We start from the raw sequence: 21844 nt of genomic DNA, 5'->3' as shown, positions 1-21844 counted from the left end.
CCGGGCCCTCCACACTGACGATGTCTTATCGGTGAAAGTGACCCCCTCGCCGCCACCCCCCCACCCACCCCCCACTGCGCAACACGATAGGAGCCACCGACTCCCCCAAATCTCGGCCCCCCCTCCTCCCCCACTCCGCCCCACATTTCGGGAGGGGCACCCCGGTGCGGCCGCCACCACTTCCGGCCCCACCACTGCTACGGCACCGCGGGGATGTCCGCGCCCTCCACTCCACCCCCAACAAGGTGCGGTGTTTTTGGTAGCGAAAGTCGCATTAAGATTCATCATCACGAGGCTCGAGGAGAGGTCGTCGGTCGATGAGGCTAACCTCGCCCTCGCTCCCTCCCTCCCACACGAGTTGTAGAAAAGGTTGCGGCCGGAGTGTGAGCAGCGTCACGCTCGCCCCGCGTTTTTTTTGTCTTCCCAGCTCTCAGGAGGCTTTTTCATATATATATATTTTTTTTTAAAAATGTGTATTTGCTTCTTCTTGCACGCGTTTAGATGGTCGCTTGAGGTCGAGCGGACCTAGGGGGAAACGCAGCATCGTACGGAATCGGGAATTCGACCCCAATAAAATATCGCGCCTTTGTAAGCTTAGCGCGTGAACCAGTGAGTTGTTTCTGCACGCGCACGCTCACACTTATACACAAAGATTCTCCCGTATAGCCTTTATCAGACTGTTGCGGCAAGTGTTGTTAGCGAGCATCATACGAAGGCCGGAACGGCACACGATGGGGTTGGTGGCCAGCGCCACGCCCGGCTTGCCTTTGTTTCACGGGTGGCGATGTTTACGCACCGCACCGGGTACTCATTTGAGGCTGAGTCGACCCAGAGGAGGCCCAGAACCGGTTCACACAATCGTCACCGGTGTTGTTGCCCGTGAGTGGGAATGGCATCGATGAGAGCGCTAACCGCTGCGCCACCACTCCCCGTGCACGTGTGCCTGCCCTCATTCACACGCACCCAGCTCCAAGCACAGACGCAGGAGACTACGTACAATCAACGTACACGCACGCACACGTTCACGCGTGTACACGGCCTGTCCGGGTGAGCGATGCTTGGGTTGGCGGTGCTCGTGAGGCACAGGGAGAGACAAAGGCGGCCGGGCGTGGTGCTGGCCACCCGACCCGGCGTGTGCCGTTCCGGCCTTCATAGGTGCTCGCTAACAGCACTTGCCCCAACAGTCTGTTACAGGCTATACGGAGGAACTTGCATATTTGGCTGTGTTTGTTGCTATGTATCGGTGTGGTGTCTACTGTATGTGTACATAGTATATGTCCAAGTCTCTAGACAGTATAGTGCGTGAGTATTATATCTCTCTCGTTAGACTGTGCGTTTATTAAAGCACAAATCACGCACATGCAGAGAGAGAGAGAGACAAGGGGGGAGAGGGAAGAGGACGGCGAGAGGCAAGAGCAGCGTTAGACGAGGGGAGGGAACCCCGTGGTCGTCATTGTTAGAGTTAGTACGCGTGCTAGTGTCAGTAGGAGTGTCAGTGTTAGTGTCAGTGTTGTTGTCAGTACTAGTGTCAGTAGAAGTGTCAGTGTTAGTGTTGTTGTCAGTACTAGTGTCAGTGTTGTTGTCAGTACTAGTGTCAGTAGGAGTGTCAGTAGGAGTGGCAGTGTTGTTGTCAGTACTAGTGTCAGTAGGAGTGTCAGTACTAGTGTCAGTGTTGTTGTCAGTACTAGTGTCAGTGTTAGTGTCAGTGTTTTTGTCAGTACTAGTGTCAGTAGGAGTGTCAATGTTGTTGTCAGTGTTGTTGTCAGTACTAGTGTCAGTAGGAGTGTCAGTGTTAGTGTCAGTACTAGTGTCAGTAAGGGTGTCAGTGTTAGTGTCAGTGTTGGTGTCAGTGTTGTTGTCAGTACTAGTGTCAGTAGGAGTGTCAGTGTTAGTGTCAGTGTTGGTGTCAGTGTTGGTGTCAGTGTTGTTGTCAGTACTAGTGTCAGTAGGAGTGTCAGTGTTAGTGTCAGTAGGAGTGTCAGTGTTAGTGTCAGTACTAGTGTCAGTAGGAGTGTCAGTGTTGTTGTCAGTACTAGTGTCAGTAGGAGTGTCAGTGTTAGTGTCAGTGTTGGTGTCAGTGTTGTCAGTGTTGGTGTCAGTGTTGTTGTCAGTACTAGTGTCAGTAGGAGTGTCAGTACTAGTATCAGTACTAGTGTCAGTAGGAGTGTCAGTGTTGGTGTCAGTGTTGTTGTCAGTACTAGTGTCAGTAGGAGTGTCAGTGTTGTTGTCAGTGCTAGTGTCAGTAGGAGTGTCAGTGTTAGTGTGAGTACTAGTGTCAGTAGTAGTGTCAGTGTTGTCAGTACTAGTGTCAGTAGGAGTGTCAGTGTTAGTGTCAGTACTAGTGTCAGTAGTAGTGTCAGTGTTGTTGTCAGTACTAGTGTCAGTAGGAGTGTTAGTGTCAGTGTTGGTGTCAGTGTTGGTGTCAGTGTTGTCAGTGTTGGTGTCAGTGTTGTTGTCAGTACTAGTGTCAGTAGGAGTGTCAGTACTAGTATCAGTACTAGTGTCAGTAGGAGTGTCAGTGTTGGTGTCAGTGTTGTTGTCAGTACTAGTGTCAGTAGGAGTGTCAGTGTTGTTGTCAGTGCTAGTGTCAGTAGGAGTGTCAGTATTAGTGTGAGTACTAGTGTCAGTAGGAGTGTCAGTAGGAGTTTAAGTGTTGGTGTCAATGTTGGTGTCAGTGTTGTTGTCAGTATTAGTGTCAGTAGGAGTGTCAGTGTTAGTGTCAGTACTAGTGTCAGTAGAAGTGTCAGTAGGAGTGTCAGTGTTGGTGTCAGTGTTGGTGTCAGTACTAGTGTCAGTAGGAGTGTCAGTGTTAGTGTCAGTACTAGTGTCAGTAGGAGTGTCAGTAGGAGTGTCAGTGCTAGTGTCAGTACTATTGTCAGTACTAGTGTCAGTAGGAGTGTCAGTACTAGTGTCAGTAGGAGTGTCAGTGTTAGTGTCAGTACTAGTGTCAGTAGAAGTGTCAGTGTTAGTGTCAGTAGGAGTGTCAGTGTTAGTGTCAGTACTAGTGTCAGTAGGAGTGTCAGTGTTGTTGTCAGTACTAGTGTCAGTAGAAGTGTCAGTGTTAGTGTCAGTACTAGTGTCAGTAGGAGTGTCAGTAGGAGTTTCAGTGTTGGTGTCAGTGTTGTCAGTACTAGTGTCAGTAGGAGTGTCAGTGTTAGTGTCAGTACTAGTGTCAGTAGCAGTGTCAGTAGGAGTGTCAGTAGGAGTGTCAGTGTTGGTGTCAGTACTAGTGTCAGTAGGAGTGTCAGTGTTGGTGTCAGTGTTGGTGTCAGTGTTCGTCCTCGTGCCAATGACGGCACGAATGGTGATGCTGGTGCTGCTGTGATCTCCGTGTCTCTCGCCACTGCTGTCGTACGATGCTACCAACACGCACTCACCCCTCACTCGCTCACTCGCTCACTCACCCCTCACTCGCTCACTCACCCTCACTCACTCGCTCACTCACTCACCCGCTCACTCATTTGCCACCCGCTCACTCACTCACTAACTCGCTCACTCGTTCACTCACCCGTCAATTGCTCACTCACTCACCCGCTCACTCACTCAATCGTCACTCGCTCACTCACTAACTCACCCGCTCACTCACTCGTCACTCGCTCACTCACTCACCCGCTCACTCACTCACTCACTCACCCGCTCACTCACTCACCCGTCACTCGCTCACTCACTCACTCGTCACTCGCTCACTCACTCACCCGTCACTCGCTCACTCACTCGCTCACTCACTCGCTCACTCACCCGCTCACTCGTCACTCACTCACTCGCTCACTCACTTACCCGTCACTCGCTCACTCACCCGTCACTCACTCACTCACCCGTCACCCGTCACTCACTCACTCACCCACTCGCTCACTCACCCGTCACTCGCTCACTCGCTCACTCACTCACTCGTCACTCGCTCACTCGTCACTCGCTCACTCACCCGTCACTCACCCGTCACTCACTCACCCGCTCACTCGCTCACTCGCTCACTCGCCCGTCACTCGCTCACTCACTCACCCGTCACTCACTCACTCACCCACTCGCTCACTCACCCGTCACTCGCTCACTCGCTCACTCACTCACTCGTCACTCGCTGACTCGTCACTCGCTCACTCACCCGTCACTCACCCGTCACTCACTCACCCGCTCATTCGCTCACTCGCTCACTCGCTCACTCACCCGTCACTCGCTCACTCGCTCACTCACTCACTCACCCGTCACTCACTCACCCGCTCACTCACTCGTCACTCGCTCACTCACCCGTCACGCGTCACTTGCTCACCCGTTAATCGCTCGTGCTCTCTCACTGCCTCTTGCAATATCTCAACTCTCTCCCTCGTGCCCTAACGCATCATATCACTCTCTCCTTCGATCACTCACACACTCACTCACACTCACTCACTCACACTCACTCACACTCACTCACACACTCACACACACTCACAACAACAACAACAACAACCGCCATTCGCCACTAAGTGGCGGTGACGTCACCACGACGCTTGTGCCAGGCTATGTGCACCCTGAGGCCACGTGAAGTGTCGAACGCCCGCTGGCAGGTGGTCACGGGGCAGACCCAGGTGCCACGGGTCGACTGACTGAGATGACTGGCTGATGCACCACCTGTGCCCCCTACTGTGCCAACCTGCTGTGCTTTAGCCACCCGGCGCTCCGCTCGCTGTTGTGAGCGTCGCTCCTCCGCCCTCCGTTGTTGTTGGAGGGCGACTGCCTCCAACTGCCCAGTAGCATCCTTCACGAGCCTCCTCCACAGAGGCCGATCTTGACACCGCTGGTACCAGTCATCGGCAAGTCCACTCAGCTCCACGTCCTCCTGTACCACATCACTCCATCTCTTCTCTAGCCCGTGCCGCGCCCGCTTAGCCCCCTCAATCCGGCCAAACAAAAGCTGTTTCGGCATGCGGTGGCTGGGCATGCGGGCTACATGACCCAGCCATCGCAGCCTTGCCTCCCGGAGGAGCTCACCGATGGGACCCTGCCCAGATCTTTCAAGGATTTGTGAGCTCCTCACACAATCCAGTCTGGTTAAACCCAGGATGGATCGTAGGCAGGCCAGCCTAAATGTTTCTAACCGGCGAAGATGTTCCATTAGGGGGGTCCACGTTTCGCAAGCGTAGAGAAGGGAGGGAATGACCGTGGCCGAGAAGACCTGAAGCTTAGTGCGGAGCGACAGACCAGGTAGCTTCCACACAGCGTTACGCAACCGATGAAAAGATATTGCCGCTCGACTGATTCGGAGTGAGACCTCTGCTGTTAAACTGGAGCCAGTCATAAGCACACTGCCCAGGTATGGGAAACTCTCCACTCTCTCCACAACTGCCCCATCACCGATTGGGAGTTGTGGGGGTGGAGTGTCCGATGGTACAAAATACCCAGGCAGGTGCTTAGTTTTGGTGGGGCTGATGGTAAGGCCCCACCTCTTAGTGGCACGCTCCAGTCTCAGCAGCAGCGTCTCCAACTCCTCCTCTGACTGAGCAGCTATTACCAAGTCATCAGCATACATAACGTGGTTGAGCAATAGGGAGCCATCCCTTGACCGCACCCGGGCATCGATTAGCCTCCCATTATATCTGTACCATATGGAGATTCCCCCGGTACAGCTAATGAAGGCTTCACGAACTACGTGGTCAAAATAGATGTTAAATAATGTGGGAGCCAGAGGACATCCCTGTCGCACCCCAAGGTGTACAGGGAATGGCTCTGACTCCCGGCCACGTAGTTTTACCCGGGCCCGCTCACCATCATGAAGGTCCTTAATGATCGTGAGCAGAGGGTCAGGTACTCCAAAAGCACGAAGAACGACCCAGAGCCCAGGCCTACTGATGGTATCATAGGCCTTGACCAGGTCAATAAAGCAGAGATGTAGGTCTTGTTGGAATTCCCTACACCTCTGCTGTAGCAGACGGACAGAAAATATGGCATCTGTGCAGGACCGCCCTTTCCTGAAACCGCATTGGGGCTCCGCAAGCCTCTCCTCAGCGTGCCTGGCAAGGCGATGCTGAATAATCCTTGCCAGGACCTTTCCCGGCACACTGAGGAGTGAGATGCCCCTGTAGTTGTTACAGTCTGTGCGGTCCCCCTTCTTAAAAAGGGGGACCACCAGGGCATCCTTCCAATCCTGCGGAACCCGTCCAGTGGTCCAGACTGTTGTTATGATGTCATATAGGGCAGTCTGTGCACAAACGCCACCCTCCCTCAGCATTTCGCTTGGGAGATCATCTCTGCCCGCTGCCTTTCCTGGTCTCAGACTCCGGATCGCCTTCAATACTTCCTCAGCAGATGGCACCTCAGCCAGCCACTCACAGGGGGTGACTTCATCCAATATTTGAGGCACCGCAGCCTCAGCAGGGTCATCCTCACTTTGTGCCACGGTGTTTTCCTGGCTGAGGGATTTTCCCTCCCCCAGGACCTCACAGAAATGCTCAGCAAATCTGCGAACCTGTTCCTGGGGGTCGGAAATTGGATCACCGTTTTTTCCCCTAATGATGGTAATAGGTGTGGCGCTGCAGGTTACTTTTTTGATGGAGTTAAATAGAGATTTGTGATCACGGGCCACTGAGGCAGACTCCATCTCCTCAGCAACCCGCGACCACCACCCATCCTTGCAGCGCCTCACGGCTCTCCGAACCTCCGAGCGAAGGCTGCGGTAAGCCTCCTCATTCTCTGACGTGGGATTCTGTAGCCGATGACAGTGGGCCTGTCGCTTTTTCTCAACCATCCTGAACAACTCCTCTGTCATCCAGGGTGTCTGGGGAGGTCTGGACCGCGTACCCAAAGCAGCCATTGCAGCTGCATGAGTCACAGTCCTAAACCTCGCCCATTTACCCTCGACATCCGGAGGAGTCGGGGATGATGCCAATCCCAGCCGCAAGCGATGATGAAATTCTCGCTTGCAACTTTCATCAGATAACTGAGACCAGGCCACTTTAGGTTGGAATGGGGTCCTGGGTGTACACCCACCACCGGAGTGGAAGAATGGCAGGCGCATCTTACAGATGACTAGTCGATGGTCAGAGGGCAGATCAGCTCCACGGTAGGTCCTGGTGTCAAGGACATGGGCTCGCATTCGCTGGTCCGTCACTATGTAGTCCAGCAGATGTTCTTGCTTGGACCCGGCATGCATCCATGATGTTGTGTGGATGCGCCGATGCCGGAACAGCGTGTTGGTAATTACAAGCCCATGGGCTGCACAACAATCTAGCAGCCTCCTACCGTTGTTATTGAGCTGATCTGGCCCATGCCCTCCAATCACTCCAGACCAGGTGCCAGTATCATGACCAACTCGGGCATTGAAGTCACCCAACATGATGACTCTATCCCGAGGGGCCACTTTAGCCAGCACCTGTGACAGGAGGTCATAGAAGGCATCTGACTCATCGGCTTTGCCTGCATCCCTCCACGGATGTTCATCTTCGGTGGGGGCATAAGTAACCACGACCACCATTCCTCGCCTCCGGTTGATGGGAAGGCGAGCCCAAAGTAGCCTGGGGCTTACAGCTTCCCACACCTCACCGCCACGCTCCCACGCCCCCTTCATTCTTTTGTTCAAAAGAAGACCCACACCCTGTTGTTTGGCAGTCTGCTGCCCCGAGTAAAGGACTGTTCACCCCTCATGGTGGCAGGAGCCAGAGCCGGTCCACCGGACCTCCTGAATGCCGCATAGATCCAGGCGGTACCGGTCCAGCTCCCGACAGAGGAGTGGCAGCCTCTCCTCTGCAGTGAGCGTTCGAACATTCCACGTGGCCACCCGTAGTGGCTTTTCGTTGTTTCTGGAGTAGCCCCGAGGGTAGGTATTCAATCTCCTGGCTCCGCCAATTGGGGTTTGGCCAGGAGACGTCATAGACGCCTGGCCCCCCGGGGCCTCCGGCACAAGCTTAGTTGTTACATATTTCAGTTTAATTCGTGGTTTCGTGGTAATTAATTGAAGGTGGAGGGGTTACCAGCCCCTCGCACCCGTCCAGAGCCCCCGTTTAGCCCCTGTGGTGGACACATATGCCATGAGGGGAGGAGCCAATCAAAATTGGATCTCCCCCCACAGCGCTGTCCACGACAGAGTTGCCCGTCCGGCACCGCGAGGAGGTAGGGGGTTGTTTTGCCGGACACACACTCACACACACTCACACACACACACTCTCTCACAAAAAGATCCCCCGTATAGCCTTAACAGACTGTAGGGGCAAGTGCTGTTAGCGAGCACCTATGAAGACCGGAACGGTACACGAGGGGGTGGGTGGCCAGCACCACGCCCGACCGCCTTTGTCTCTCTAGTGGCAATGTTTACACAACCGCACCAGGTACTCATTTGAGGCTGAGTCGACCTAGGGGAGGCCCAGGACCGGTTCAGATAATCGTCACTGCTGTTGGCCGTGAGCGGGAATCGAACCCGGGTCGCCAGGTTCATAGCGCAGCGCGCTAACCGCTACACTAGCGCTCCCCCAAAAAGATCCCCCGTATAGCCTTAACAGACTGTAGGGGCAAGTGCTCTCACACACACTCTCACACACACACACTCACACACACTCACACACACACTCACACACTCACACACACACTCACACACACTCACACACACTCACACATTCACACACTCACACACACACTCACACACATACTCTCACTCACACACACACTCACACACACTCACTTACACGCACTCACACACACTCACATACACACTCACACACACACACTCACATACACACTCACACACTCACATACACACTCACTCTTAAGCACGCCAACATCGCCGCTCGCTCTCCCCGGGGCCTCTCGCAGCCCCAGAGTTTAAATGCGATGCGAGAGGAGGAGGAGTGTTGTATTTTTTTGGATGTGATGCGACGGGATGTGATGTGTGATTAGGATGAGGAAGTGGTGGGCGGGGGGGGAGATATGAGGAGGTGGGGGGAGGGGTATGAGGAGGTGATGAGAGGAACAGGTGGAGGTAGCTGTACTAGTCGCCCTGTGGATGATGCTGATGATGATGGTGACCATGCGGAGGATGAAATGAGACGAGAGATGAGGAGGGTTGGGAGCGGCACGTGTTTGTGTCAGTCGTACTGAGGTTGATGATGATTGTAATGATGATGAGGAAGAGGAGGCGATGTAGGGAGGGAACGATGTGGATGGATGAAGATGTGGATGAAGCAGGTGCTGTCTCTGTTGTGCCATGGACAATGATGCTGCTGCTGATGATGATGGTATCGACGATCGTGATGCTGCTTGTAATGAGGAGAAATGTCGGAGCGATCGGAGAGGAGCGAGCGAGAGTTTGGGTGGGGGGGAGAGAATCTGGGAGAGAGAGAGAGAGGGGAGGCTCGGTGGTGGTGGTGGGAGGATGAGGAGGAGCAGTGGGAGGAGGGATGCTGGAGTGAGTGCGTGGTTGGATGAGGCGGGTTCAGCCTCGGCGATAAACGCGAGCAGAATTCTCCGTTGCCACTCGCTCGCTCCTGTCCCGACTCTCGTCACCGTCTCTCTCTCTGCTCTGCGCGCACAAACACACACACACCACGCACACACCACACACACACCACACACGGCGGCGGGGATGATGCAGTCCTACGCATCCTCACGCGCGGCTGCATAGGAGAGGTGAGTGCGGTGCACGCATCGCAGCCCCCCATGCGAACCAGCCAGCCCCCCATACGAACCAGCCGCCACGCCGATTCCGGCGTGGCGTGCCGGGGCGGGGATGCGAACCCGCAGCGGAGCTCCGGGTGAGCGGAGAGCGGCGTAGGAGGGGACACACACACAGACAGCGGCGGCTCGTGCGGGTGTGTGTGTGTAGGGGTGTGTGTGTGCAGGGATAGTGTGTGTAGGGGTGTGTGTGTGCAGGGATAGTGTGTGTAGGGGTGTGTGTGTGCAGGGATAGTGTGTAGGGGTGTGTGTATGTACGGGGGTGTGTGTGTAGGGGTGTGTGTGCAGGGATAGTGTGTGCAGGTGTGTGCAGGGATAGTGTGTGTGTGTGCAGGGATAGTGTGTGTGTGTGCAGGGATAGTGTGTGTGTGTGTGCAGGGATAGTGTGTGTAGGGATCGTGTGTGTAGGGATAGTGTGTGTAGGGGTTTGTGTGTAGGGGTGTGTGTGTAGGGGTGTGTGTGTAGGGGTGTGTGTGTAGGGGTGTGTGTGTAGGGGTGTGTGTGTAGGGGTGTGTGTGTGTAGGGGTGTGTGTGTGTAGGGGTGTGTGTGTAGGGGTGTGTGTGTAGGGGTGTGTGTGTAGGGGTGTGTGTGTGCAGGGATAGTGTGTGTCGGGGTGTGTGTAGGGGTGTGTGTAGGGGTGTGTGTTTAGGGGGTGTGTGTCTTTGTGTGTGTATAGGGGAGCGGTAGTGTATCGGTTAGCGCGCTGTGCTACAAACCCGGCCACCCGAGTTCGATTCCCGCTCACGGCCAACACCGGTGACAATTATATTTATCTGTGCCGGTCCTGGGCCTCCCCTAGGTCGACTCAGCCTCAAATGAGTATCTGGTGCGGTGTGTAAATATCGCCACTGGGGAGACAAAGGCGGTGTTGGCCACCCACCCCCTCGTGTGCCGTTCCGGCCTTCATAGTTGCTCGCTAACAGCGCTTGCCCCAACAGTCTGTTAAAGGCTATACGGGGGGTCTTTGTCTTGTGTGTAGTTCTATTCCGGCTCACGGTCAACATTGGTGGCAGCGAATATCTAAACCGCTGCTCCTCCAACCAGCCTCATCCGCCTAGGTCGACTGAGCCTCAAACGAGCGCCTGGTGCGGTGGTCGGGTTGTGATGCTGATCACCCACCCCTCCCTCGCGTTCTGTGCCGGCCTTCGTAAGTGCTCCTCGCTAACAGCATTTACACCCCAACAGGCTGTGTGTGAAGTCTGCAGCGCGAGCGATCGTTGAACGTGTAATGAGAGCGGTGGCGCAGCGGTGAGCCACCCGAGTTCGAATCCCGCTCACGGCCAACATCAGTGGCGGCGAATATCTGAGCGGGCTCCTGGCCCTCACCCTAGGTAAACTGAGCATTGAGTGTTGGTGTATGTGAGTATACTTGTGTGTGCGGTGTCTGTACATGCGCGTTTGAGAGTGTGTGTGTATTGGTATGTCTCTCTTTCACCTCCCTTAGGTCGACTCAGCCTCAAATGAGTAGCCGGTGCGATGTGTAAACATCAGCAGTGGGGAGACAAAGGCGGCCGGGCGTGGTGGTGGCCACCCACCCCCTCGTGTGCCGTGCCGACCTTCGTAGGTGCTCGCTAACAGCGCTCGCCCCAACAGTCTGTTACAGGATACACGGGGGGATCTTTGTCAATTCCCATCTCACGACCATTGAAGTGCCCCGAAAGTCTGTTCAGGCTATACGGGAGATATTTTGTTATTGTTGTTTGTTGTTGTTGTTGCGAGAGATTGCATGCGTGCGCGTGTGTATGTCTGCGTACGTGACAGACAGTAAATGTGTGCGCGTATTTACGTGTGGCGGAGCCGGTGGGGTCATGGTTAGCCCACTACGCTGCAAAAACCCTGCGACTCCGCGCTCACGACCAGTGACGAATATTTGAAACCGAGCCGTCCCCTAGGTCGACTCAGCCACAAATGAGCCTTGTGCAGCGTCAACATCATTGGAGAGACAAAGGCGGATCTTTGTCTCTGTCGGCATGTGTGCGTCTGCATCTGTATATGTGGGCGTCGTCTGAGTGGGTACGGGGAGCGGTGGTGCAGTGGTTAGCGCACTGCTCATTCCCGGCCACACGGCGAACATCACAGCGATATTGATCCTGTCCATCGTGCGTCCCTAGGGTCGACTCAGCCTTAAATGAGCAACCTGGTTCAGCCTCAACATCATCAGTGGGGAGACAAAGGTTGCCGGGCGTGCTGATGACCACACCACCCCCAAGTACGGCCCGTCCCAGCCTTCATATGTGCTCGCAAACGGCACTTGCCCCAACAACCTCATAAAGGCTATACGGGGGATCTGTATCTGTGTTCGTATGATTATGAATGAGTGGGACGATGTTGCCACCCCCCCCCCCCTCTCCGCCCCACCTCGTGTGCTTTAATAGGTGCTCGCTAACAGGACTTTCCCCAACGGTCTGTTAAGGCTATACGGGGGATCTTTGTCTTTGTGTGAACGTGTGCGCATCGGCGTGTGTGCGAACGCTGCATGAGTGAGTTTTTCGAGGATGTATGTAGATCTCTGGGTACTGATGATGTGGGGAGCGGTTAGTTGGTCGCGGTTAGCGCTACGCTGCGCTACGAACCTGGCGACCCAGGTTCGATTCCCGCTCACGGTCAACGCCAGTGACGATTATCTGAACCGGTCCTGGGCCTCCCCTAGGTCGGCTCAGCCTCAAATAAGTACCTGGTGCGGTGTGTAAACATCGCCACTGGGGAGACAAAGGTGGCCGGGTGTGGTGCTGAAAATCCACAAGCTCGTATGCCATCCCGGCCTTCATAGTTGCTCGCTAACTGCACTTGCCCCGATAGTCTGTTACAGGCTATACGGGGGATATGTAGCTTTGTGTATAAGTATGACCGCGTGTGTGGAGAGATTACGAATTGGTTAACGCACTGCGCTTCCAAGGCGCGATATTTAATTGCGGTTGATGTCCTGATCCTGTGCCTATGCTGTGCCTCCCCCTAGGTCCACTCAACCTGAAGCGAATTTCTAAACCTGTGCGTAAATATGAGCGCCTTTTGGAGAGCGTGATGCTGACCATACCACCCATTTTTTGCGCCGTCGAGCACCTTAATAGGTGCTCACGAACACCATTTGCCCCAAAAACAGTCCGTAATGCTCTTACAGGATAATGTTGTATCACTTGTGACGATTCGATTATAGAATGTATGACGCAATGCCAGGTTCAGATCGCATCATTCATTGTTTTGCTAAAAAAGCAAGGACTGTCCACCCCCAGTCGTAGATTTGTTCATGGATACAGTCAAAGATGTATTGTAGTAGTTTCTGATTTAAATTGAGATCCCTTCCCTTTATAACTCAGGAATCCTCCGCCATTCCCAAGTCAAGGGCCGTATATACTGACCCAGCAGCGTATCTTGGAAACTAGAGCCAATCAACAATTTTTAAGCGTCATTTTAATTCTCAGTGACCCAGAATGAGTGAAGTTGGACGACATTTATTTCGTAAGCATTTTGGCTGTAGACCAGTGTTATCATTTGGCCCCATCTACTCTGTCTATCTCCGTATATCGTTCCGTCTGTATCTCCTTTGCTCCGTCTCTATGTCTACCCCTGTCTCGCTTGTGTATCTCTTTGTCCACCTCCTCCACGTCTCCGTCTGTCTCCCTCGCACCGTCTATAAATCCGTCGATCTCTCTGACTCCTCTCGTTTAGTCGCTACACATCCCTCCGTATGTCTCTGTCCACGCGTATGTCCCTTCTTTTCTCTCTGTCTCTCTTTCATCATATAAATAATATATATGTTTACCTACCTCTAAGTCTCCGTATTTATTTCTATCGCTTCCTCTACCTCCCATCTCTCTCTCTCCCTCCGTCTGTCTCCCAGATCACCCGCGCAATTAGCGAGCAAACTGTCGCGCTCGCGCGTAACGCGAGCGACTTCGCGGCGCTCTGCACGGCGGCAGTATCCGCAGCCACTACCACCGGCAGCAGCAGCAGCTTGACAAAAGCTCTCATATTCATAATGATGCTGATCAATTGTGATTCAAATTTCGCCCGTGATTTGTTTTGGTTTTGTTTTGAAGACGCGTCCAACGACGTGAGTGAGTTGCTGGGGATTTTAGGTTTTGTTTTACGGATTCACGCTGTGTTTAATTAGAGGTGGTTATTTTAAGAATTGCTCAAATGGATTAAGTTCCCCCATGCTCGATGCCTAAGAGCCAAACGAGCCGAAACGCGCCCGGTCTCGCCAGATATAAAAAGCTAAGCAGGTATTTAGCCTGGCATGTGTTCGGATGGGCCACCAGCGAGCACAAGCAGGATGCTGTGGTGGCTACGTAGTAGACGCCAGAGGGCAGTGCAGCACATTCTATCGTTGTAGTGTACTTCTACGATGCCACCACGTCTAACGCTCCCAGTCCTTCTCCAACCGGCACTGACCAGCCTGGTGAAGTATGGCCGAATAACCCAACACGCCGTGGGGGAAGCCCTCATCCAGCAAGGCTGTACACGTTCGAGGGTGGAGCGGTGGCGCAGTGATTGGCGCACCGCGCGATGTGAATCTGGGAGACGGGAGTTTGAGTCCCCGTCTCACGGCTAATATCAGCGGCGAGTGATGTTCGGACCAGACCGGTGAAGTATGGTCAAACAACCCCCACGACGGACACGACGTGGGGTGCGTGGGGGGGCTATCATACCCATGCGTGCAAGGGCAGTTAAAACCGAAACATCCGCACAGATAGATTCAATAACCCATTGCCGTAGCTATTTCGTAACTCAAAACTGCAACATTTGGCATTCATTCCCAGGCATGTGTGTCTTCGTGTTTTTTTAATAAGTTATAGTTGACCATACTTCACCACGCTGGTCAGTATTCGTTGATAATTAAGTGGGTGGCCTGCTGATGTTAGCCGTGGCGTGGAGTCGAACTCGGGTGGGTTGGTTGGGGGGTCATGTGGCCATAACCGCGCAAGTGTGCTAACCGCTGCGCCACAGTTCCGCGTCGCAATTAATACGATCAACACCGTCTTCGCACGGGCAGCATTAACATAATTTAAATGCATACATTACCAATCAACAGATGCGCTCATCAAGTAATAGGCTCATTTGCATGCGCGTTGTGAATTCTGGCGTGCCGAGATAACTTTTTGGGGGACGGTGGGGGGGGGATGACTATGTCTAGAACCACACTGGGAGGACACGTGGATTAGGGAACACGGGGCGAGGTAATGATATCATCATCCACACTCCTTAAATTATAAGCAGGTGTCCTCGGGTGAAAACCCGTTCGGCCACACCAACCTTTCTTTTTGCCGTGCGAGCCCTTTAATAGGTGCTCGCTAACGGCACTTGCTCCCACAGTCTGTTGAGGCTATACGGGGGAGGGGAGGGTTGGTGGAATCTTTGTTGTGATTATGAAGACGATTAACAATTAAACGGAAAGCTCGTGCATTTAACCAGGTGATAGCCCACGAATGTGCTTTAGTATTCATGAGCTCTCCCACACTCGGAGAACCTTGAGAAATGGAGCCGCCTCCTCCGCCTCCTCCGCACTCGCTATTATTTATGCATGAACGCAATTTATTTACGGGGTCATTTTTTTAAAGTGTGCCACTGCGGTAGTGACATACGGCAACAAAGACAACAATCCCCTCCGTATAGCCTTTACAGAGTGTTGGGGCAAGGGCTGTTCGCGAGCAGCACCGAATGAAGGCCGGCACGGCACACGAGGGACTGCGTGGCCGGAAAAACCTCGGACCGGCCGCCTCTGTCTGCCCAGAGGGCGATGGTTACACATCGTGCCAGGTACTCATTTGAGGCCGAGTCGACCTAGGGGAGGCCCAGGACTGGTTCAGATAATCGTCACTCAAGTTGGTTGCCGTGAGCGGGATTCGAACTCAGGTGGCCGGGTTCGTCGCGCAGCGTGCTAACCGCTTCGCCACCGCTCATTCTCAAACACACACACACGCCCGTGTTACGACCCTTACACGCACAGGGAAGTCATTCAGCTGGGATCTATCAGGGTCAGTGATTCAGACAAAAACAATCTATGTCTGCATCCGGCCCACCACATCCAGTATACGTATCGCTACGACTGTGAATTACAACTGAATTGCAGATTAAAACACAGCCACTGTTCACCCTTCTTTGATTAATGGAGAAACGCTCGTAAAATATCACGATGGTGTCGGATGTGCTCGAGTGAAACTGCTATTCGCATCCTTTGCTGGGATGGTGATGGTGCATTCATTGCTGTGTACGTGTCACACGCACCCAAACTGACTCATGCCATAAATAAGCCACGCTTTTTTAAAAAAAAGCTGGAGATATCATTACCATCAAAATGACACTTTTCTTTCTCTCTGTGCTTTTTCCAAGACGTCAGCAATCACGGCCTTCCTCCCATGCATCTCTGCGCGTGATATTTACTCAAGAACTTTGCATCGGACACTCCTCTCAGTTGCATCCAGTGGGTGACATGGCTTGTGGTGTCACTCGATTCGCAGTCTCCCTCTAATGTTCCCAGTGAAAACCACATTCAGTCTCTCGTTTTCTCATTACATGTCCAAGAAATCTAACTTTACCTTTATCATTTAAAAAAAAACAAATTATATTCCTGTTGTGTACCCTGCTGCTGTCTGTAAAAAACATTTTTTTTGTATCACTCATCTTGTGTATGCCCATGAAATGTTTAGCTTCTTTTTTTTTACACCACGTTCTGTTGCTTCTCGTTTGCTCTGCAGGGTTCTTGTCATTGTCCAGCTTTGATATCCGCACAGAGGAGATCAGACCACGCGTAACGCCGCAGTATATTCTTAGGATGGTTTTGACATCTTGACTGTGTAAGTTGGCCTTAGTTGTGGAACTGCCCAGCATGAAACAATTTTAAAAATATTGGACTGTCAATAATATTTCAGAGGGTGCTCTACAATATGGATAGGTATATATTTGAAGAAATAATGGGGCTTATCACGTTTTTGAAACTCTCCAAAAGACACACACTCACGGGTTCGTAGCGTGAAAAACTCTCGTTTGCTCTGAGCGCACAAGTCACATATTTAGCCAGAGCTGTTAAGGTCACCGGTCAGAAATACGCCGGCACTAGGTGAATATAAATATTCACTCTCTACGTATCTCGATCGCTTTAGCATTCACGGCCGTTTGGAAATCTCTCAGAGCAGTCAGTCGGTCACTCCGTGTGTTAGAGAAACGGCCTGCGAAAGCAGATATCAAGGAACTACTTCTGAGATACATTACAGTGCCTTTTTTTAATAGCCACGCATTCAAGGATGCTAAACTCTCCCACGCGCCTTGCGTGTATGTATGTTGAACTTCTCTTTCACCGTTGCGCAACTAACCGCGCTAATCATTGTCACATGGCAGTCAACCAATTGATCATCTAAGCTGGAGTTTAGCCAAATTCATTGAAAACCTAAATTTAATGTGATGGGGGCTTTTGTGTGTGTGTGCAGTCATTGGTGAATGGGCTTAGAATATCAACCCGCCAAACTTGAGAACCCGGTATAATCGCAGGAGAGCAGTGATCTGAACCCCGGACCTGAACCCAGGCTTTCTCAGCAGTGTTGGCGCGGTGTCTCCACCCCCTCTTGACCCACGCGGCCACCCTCTCACCCAAACCCACATTTTAATCGGTGGTCACAGTTACCGTATTCTCCGGATTAAAAGACACTCGGGAGAGTACGACATCCACGCAAATAAAAAAAAAGCCTTGCGCACAGTGCCAATAATCTGGTCAAAACAAATCTGGTCGAACAACAGCAACAACAACCGCCGTTCGCTACTAAGTGGCGGTACCGTCGCCACGGCGTTTGTGCCCGGCTAGGTGCACACGCCCACCTACCGGATGACCCATCTCTTCCCCAACGTGTGTTGTGATATGTAGAGGGGTGAGTGGGTGGGGAGGGGCTGGGGGGAGGATGCGCAATTATCGTGAGAACGCGGTGTAGCGTAATCTGTGCTGCATTTCGCAGTGGCTAAATTAGCCGGACCGCTCGGATATATTACATTCCTATCCCAAACCAAAGGGAATGATGCATCTGGGGAGGCTTTCCCGGGCTTAACGGGACACAAACACCGCACTCGTTCCATTCCGCCCACTCACCCGGTTCGCAGAGCAGCTGCAGATCTGAGCAGCAGAGGGCAGTGTCAATAAATCCACTGTTGTACTGAACCGATATGCGCCCACCACGTCTGTGCATCACGCGTGCGTGCATCGTGCGTGCACCGAGCCCGCGCTTACCAGCGTGGGATGAACTCTGGCCAGATGTCTCATCCAGCAGTGGAGCGGGGCACACAGGGGCACGTGCGGGTACCGATGGGGGGAGGGGGGGGGGAGACGTTGACGATGCCCGCTGCCCGATTTGCAGGGCGGACGTTAAAGACGCACGCGAGACGAGCTCCTGGTAGCGATTTCTTTTGCGTCGTAAAGCAAAATGGAATGCCCAATATTAAAATGTTAACGTTGCGCTCAGCAATTACGTGATGTATGTTGCGGGGTGTTTTTTTTTCTTCCTTTCTCTATTTGCGAGAGATAATTAAGTGCAGTGGGCTGTAGCGGTGTATAAATAAAGGATATTGGCGAAGTAAATAATTCAGGTTTGTTACGCGGCCACAGGCCCCGACCGAGGCAATTGCCTCTGAACTCGCCCAGTCAAAGGATTAATTTACGTCGCGTGAACCCTAAACTCGTCTCGTAGGACCCCGAACTCACTCCACCGCACGTCACGGTAGTCGCCAGCACGACACGAAGACGAAGAGACACATCCCCCGAATGGCCTCAACAGACTGCGGGGAGGGAGGGGGCAAGTGTCGTTAGCGAGCAGCACCGATGAAGGCCGGCACGGCACACGAGGCGGTGGGTGGCCAGCACCACGCCCCTTTGTCTCCCCCAGTGGCGATGTTTATTAACACACCGCACAGGGTGCTCATTTGAGACTGAGTCGACCTGGGGGGCGGGGGGAGGGGTGGAGGCCCACAGACCAGTTCATATAATCGTCACCGATGTTTGCCGTCGGCTGGAATCGAACTCGGTTCGCCGGATTCTTAGCGCAGCGCGATCGCCACTGCACTTCACACTCCTCACTCACACCCCGACACAAAGACAATGTCCCCCGTATCGTCGTTGGGGCGCGTGCTGTTTGCGAGCGCCTTATACTCGCACACCAATACAGACACGCGTCCCTGTACTCACCCACACACGCGCATTCCTATAACCAATACTCTCCTCCTATGCAATACACAGGGTCTCACTTCAGCAGTCAGACTTATTACAGATCGCCTCTTAACACTGTCATCCCAAACACGTGCACCGACACTCTCATCATATAGCTCCCTTCCTCCTCTCCCCCCTGCACGTCTCCCCTTCGCCTCTTCCCACACTCCTCCGTATCAACCTGGTCGTGTTCGAGAATGGGTCCCCAGTGAACCACAACACCGCCCCATCTGCAATCGACAGAGCGAGCCGGGCAGTGGAGCGAAAGAGCCGGGTGAGTTCATCCCCTTGTTAACAGCCCGGAGCCATTGGTGGAAATTCCACATTCCTATGGCAGGGTCTTAGAATAGCCAATGGAGCGAAAGAGCCGGGTGTGTGCATCCTCTGTTAACAGCCCTGAACCAGTGGTGGAAATTCCACATTGCTATGGCAGGGTCTTAGATTAGTTAATGGAGCGACCTGAGTACGATTTACGGCCACGGCTAACATCAGTGGCGGATATCTGAACCGGGGTGACAAAGGCGGCCAGGCGTGGATTTGGCCACACCGCCCGCGTCATGCACGCGCAAGCCTGTTAAAGGCTACACGGGACATCTTTGTCTTCTTCTTGTCGTGCCTTTGTATTTCATCTCCCGGCCGCCTCATTTTCTCAGGCATCAATCGCTGGGGTAATGGACAATCGAGAGGTGACGTGCGCGCGCGCGCGTGTTTGTGTGTCTGTCTGTGCGTGTCTCGCTATCCCTGGCGATTCGTCAAGATAACCAGTGGCGTTTCCAACCGCCTCATAATGGGGATACTGATAGCGATCTACAGAGATAACAAAAACAAAGACCCCCCCCCCCTCGTATAGCCTTAGCACACTGTTGGGGCAAGTGCCGTTAGCGAGTAGCACCTATGAAGGCCGGCCAGCACGGCACACGCGGGAATGGTTTGGTCAATATTACGCCCGGCCGCCTTTGTCTCCCGAGTGGCGATGATTACACAACGTGGCAGGTTCTCATTTGAGGCTGAGTCGACTCGGGACGTTGGGTTCTCAGCGCAGTGCGCTAACCACGGCGCCGCCACCGCTCGCAAGGACAAAAATCCCCCCGTGTAGCCTGAACAGACTGTTGGGGTTAAGTGCCGTTCGCGAAGACCTATGAAGGCCGGTACGGCTCGCACCATGCCCGGGACGCCTTACACACATGGATGTATAAGGCACACACACACGGACATGCTGTCACACGCATGAACACACACACACACACGCAAGCTCACATGAACAAACGCACGTGAACACACACTGGGAAGAGTCGACGGGGCTCTGTGTGTGTGTTGTCGTGGAGCGGTTAGCGCGCTGCGCTATGCGAACCCGGCGACCCGAGTTCGATTCCCGCTCACGGCGGCCAACACCAGTGACGATTATCTGAACCGGTGTCGACCCTCCCTTAGGGGAGACAAAGGCGGCCGGGCCACGCGTTGGCTACACACCCACCACCGTTCGTGCGGTGTGCCGGCTTTCATATGTGCCACTCGCTAACTAACAGCACTTGCCCCGACGGTCTGCGAAGGCTATATGGGGGACCTTTGCCTTTGGTGCGTTTGGCCTCTTTCAGCTCGGCTCCGTCTCCTGCATCCTAATTGAGGACTAAGTGGAGCGAAGTCACTCCTCCTCTTCCGGCGTTCGTCCGCGTCAATCGCCTCTGGCCGGCAAAGAAAAAACTTAATCGCCCACGCGATAATGATTAATCTCTCAACACAAAGGCGCAGCCCTGCAATTGCTCATTCACTGCACTGCTACAAGGAGCCCTCTCTCTATATATAATAATCACTCTACGGTGGTATTTTGGGCTACTCTTCCACGCTCGTCGGACGTCTTTGTAACGAGGTGGAACTACCCACTTCTTTACCCCAGCACACACGACCTGCTGAGCCTTTATACTGCTGAATGGACACGGGGGTGGAGGGGCGGAACTTAAGAAACTTGCTGAATTGTTTCAATTGCCGCTCCGGGAGGTTCGTCATTAATCCTGTGGCCCTGAAAGGGAAATATATATACACGCAGCATATAATAGGCGACGTTTCGGGCGATGATCCTTCTTCACAGCACCCGTTCATCGAGATACGAAAACCCCGGGTTATTATAAATGGGGTTGACACAGACGCATATCGATACATGAAGGGTAGGTCGATATAGACGGATAATGAAAGTCACGATAGATAGATTACTTAATATAATGGATAATAAATATGTATTGTAAGTTAATTACTGTAAATAAATACATAAATTTATTCATGCACATACAACGGACAGGTATGCGGACATATAGATATCACAATTGATTCGATATATAGACGAATATACATCTGTATTGTATATATATACACGGATGTATTTAACAAATCATCGCACAAACGAACAGACAGGTGAAATAGCGACAGAGTGCACCGACTACGCCCAACAGTTGTCCAGACACCCGCGTTGTGATACTTGGGTTATATGTGGAGACCAAACTGCCACACAACACCACCACCACCACCACCACGAGGCGAGATCGATTATGATGAGCATTGATGGCGATTGCGTCTGTACAAAGGGTTATTTGTGTAAGGACAACTCCGACGCACTTTTCCTGGAAAGGTTTTCTTTATTTAAGGAGCCGCGTGCTCACTCTCGGACAGGCGGAGACCCGCCACTGCAACAGCCCCGAGTCTCCTGCGGATCTCCCTGATATAGGGTCCGAGGCCACGCCCCCATTCCCGAACCTTCTCGCAGGTTCTAGAGCGCTCGCTCTACCGGCAGACTCCACCGTCCTCTTACATCACCTGGCCACGCTCCTATTCTCGATCGTTCCCGTAGCCCACCAGTCCACTCGCACTGCAGGCTGACTCCCCTGTCATTACCTCCCGTGGCCACTAGTCCACTCGCACTGCAGGCTGACTCCCCTGTCATTACCTCCCGTGGCCACTAGTCCACTTGCACTGCAGGCTGACTCCCCTGTCATTACCTCCCGTGGCTACCGGTCCACTTGCACTGCAGGCTGACT

General features: G+C 53.2%; 1 protein-coding gene across 3 annotated transcripts in view; it reads left to right on the top strand.

Annotated features, from left to right (window-relative positions):
• Window positions 1-9331: 9331 nt before the first annotated feature.
• Window positions 9332-21844, top strand: part of CHST1 (carbohydrate sulfotransferase 1) — a 31737-nt gene continuing 19224 nt past the window's right edge. Inside the window, exons 1-2 of one of the 3 annotated variants that reach the window (XM_032949203.2) lie at window positions 9332-9588; window positions 10820-10965. The gene's annotated coding sequence lies outside the window, so the exon portion shown is untranslated. Of the gene's footprint in view, window positions 9589-10819; window positions 19093-21844 lie in introns of all 3 variants that reach the window. The other 2 variants (XM_076065415.1, XM_032949202.2) reach the window with 2 other exon arrangements.

This window comes from Petromyzon marinus, chromosome 7 (assembly GCF_048934315.1).
Source record: "Petromyzon marinus isolate PM22_M1 ecotype Great Lakes invasive population chromosome 7, UKy_Petmar_22M1.pri1.0, whole genome shotgun sequence".
NCBI classification, from domain to species: domain Eukaryota; kingdom Metazoa; phylum Chordata; class Hyperoartia; order Petromyzontiformes; family Petromyzontidae; genus Petromyzon; species Petromyzon marinus.
The sequence above is the reverse complement of the archived record's forward strand: the minus strand, read 5'-3'. Positions and strand labels throughout refer to the sequence as shown.